This window comes from Natator depressus, chromosome 28, assembly GCF_965152275.1.
Source record: "Natator depressus isolate rNatDep1 chromosome 28, rNatDep2.hap1, whole genome shotgun sequence".
In the NCBI taxonomy this organism is placed as follows: domain Eukaryota; kingdom Metazoa; phylum Chordata; order Testudines; family Cheloniidae; genus Natator; species Natator depressus.
Window position 1 is genome coordinate 9,256,869 of NC_134261.1, and position 2,500 is coordinate 9,259,368.

General features: G+C 62.9%; 1 non-coding gene across 1 annotated transcript; it reads left to right on the top strand.

The window, feature by feature from the left end:
- Nucleotides 1-1,116: 1,116 nt before the first annotated feature.
- LOC141979399 (5S ribosomal RNA) lies at nucleotides 1,117-1,235 on the top strand. The gene has a single exon (XR_012636814.1). It is a non-coding gene; the product is annotated as a 5S ribosomal RNA (ribosomal RNA).
- The last annotated feature ends 1,265 nt before the right edge of the window (nucleotides 1,236-2,500 follow it).

Consider the following 2,500-nt stretch of genomic DNA (forward strand, 5'->3'; position numbering starts at 1 on the left):
TTGACCTGGTGTCCCGGGGGGACTTAGACTTTTTTTCAGCCTTTTCCTCCGGGTTGACCTGGTGTCCCGGGGGGACTTAGACATTTTTTTCAGCCTTTTCCTCCGGGTTGACCTGGTGTCCCGGGGGGACTTAGACTTTTTTTCAGCCTTTTCCTCCGGGTTGACCTGGTGTCCCGGGGGGACTTAGACATTTTTTTCAGCCTTTTCCTCCGGGTTGACCTGGTGTCCCGGGGGGACTTAGACATTTTTTTCAGCCTTTTCCTCCGGGCTGACCTGGTGGCCGAGCGTCTCGCCGTCCGCGGCCGGAGCTAGAGATGCCCCCCCCCCCAGGCCAGCCTGCGAAGCCGCGGCCAGGATCGGGCCCCTGGAAGTCTGACTAAAAATTTTCACCGACCCCAAAAACGGTTAGGGGGGGCCTCATAAAGCCTCCGGAGCGAAAAAAAAAAAAACGGAAAAAAGGATCGGGCCCACCCGAGGCAGGGGAGTCAGTAAGGGAAAGGGGACGAGGCGGCCCGGAGCCGGGTGCCCGGAGCCGGGTGCCGGCGGCCAGGATCGGGCCCCTGGAAGTCTGAAAAATTTTTTTCACCGACCCCCAAAGTGGTATTGGGGGGGGCTCATAAAGCCTCCGGAGCGAAAAAAAAAAAAAACGGAAAAAAGGATCGGGCCCACCCGAGGCAGGGGAGTCAGTAAGGGAAAGGGGACGAGGCGGCCCGGAGCCGGGTGCCCGGAGCCGGGTGCCCGCGGCCAGGATCGGGCCCCTGGAAGTCTGAAAAAAATTTTTTCACCGACCCCCAAAGTGGTGTTGGGGGGGGCTCACGAAGCCTCCGGAGCGGAAAAAAAAAAACGGAAAAAAGGATCGGGCCCACCCGAGGCAGCGGAGTCAGTAAGGGAAAGGGGACGAGGCGGCCCGGAGCCGGGTGCCCGGAGCCGGGTGCCCGCGGCCAGGATCGGGCCCCTGGAAGTCTGAAAAAAAAATTTTCACCGACCCCCAAAGGGGTGTTGGGGGGGGGCTCATGAAGCCTCCGGAGCGAAAAAAAAAAACGGAAAAAAGGATCGGGCCCACCCGAGGCAGGGGAGTCAGTAAGGGAAAGGGGACGAGGCGGACCGGAGCCGAGTGCCTACGGCCATACCGGACGGAAGGCCCCCGATCCCGTCCGATCTCGGAAGGTAAACCGTCCCGGGCCTGGCTAGTACTTGGATGGGTGACCGCCTGGGAATCCCAGGTGCCGTAGGCAGCTTTTCCCGCTGCGAGCCAGCTCTCTCCTTTTCTGGGGAACAAGGGCAGGGTCGCCCTGCCAGGGGCCCTGGGGCTGAAGTCCCTGCCGGCCACCAGGTCAACCCGGAGCCTGCCCCTCTGCGGCCAGCAGGTCAACCCCATACCGGCAGGGGGTTGACCTGGTGGCCGGGAAGCAGAGCGGCCAGCAGGTCAACCCCATACATTCAGCGGGTTGACCTGGTGGACGGGAAGGAAAGCGGCCAGCAGGTCAACCCCATACTTTCAGCGGGTTGACCTGGTGGCCGGGAAGGAAAGCGGCCAGCAGGTCAACCCCATACATTCAGCGGGTTGACCTGGTGGCCGGGAAGGAAAGCGGCCAGCAGGTCAACCCCATACATTCAGCGGGTTGACCTGGTGGCCGGGAAGGAAAGCGGCCAGCAGGTCAACCCCATACATTCAGCGGGTTGACCTGGTGGCCGGGAAGGAAAGCGGCCAGCAGGTCAACCCCATACATTCAGCGGGTTGACCTGGTGGCCGGGAAGGAAAGCGGCCAGCAGGTCAACCCCATACATTCAGCGGGTTGACCTGGTGGCCCGAAAGCAAACCGGCCACCAGGTCAACCCGGAGCCTGCCCCCGCGGGCAGGGGCCAAGCGGACCCCCCTCCGCCCGGGCTTGCCCTGCTCCGAGCCGGGGCTTAATCCCCGTCCGGCCACCAGGTCAACCCGGAGCCTGCCCCTCTGCGGCCAGCAGGTCAACCCCATGCCGGCAGCGGGTTGACCTGGTGGCCGGGAAGGAAAGCGGCCACCAGGTCAACCCCATACTTTCAGCGGGTTGACCTGGTGGCCGGGAAGGAAAGCGGCCACCAGGTCAACCCCATACTTTCAGCGGGTTGACCTGGTGGCCGGGAAGGAAAGCGGCCAGCAGGTCAACCCCATACATTCAGCGGGTTGACCTGGTGGCCGGGAAGGAAAGCGGCCAGCAGGTCAACCCCATACATTCAGCGGGTTGACCTGGTGGCCGGGAAGGAAAGCGGCCAGCAGGTCAACCCCATACATTCAGCGGGTTGACCTGGTGGCCGGGAAGGAAAGCGGCCAGCAGGTCAACCCCATACATTCAGCGGGTTGACCTGGTGGCCGGGAAGGAAAGCGGCCAGCAGGTCAACCCCATACATTCAGCGGGTTGACCTGGTGGCCGGGAAGGAAAGCGGCCAGCAGGTCAACCCCATACATTCAGCGGGTTGACCTGGTGGCCGGGAAGGAAAGCGGCCAGCAGGTCAACCCCAT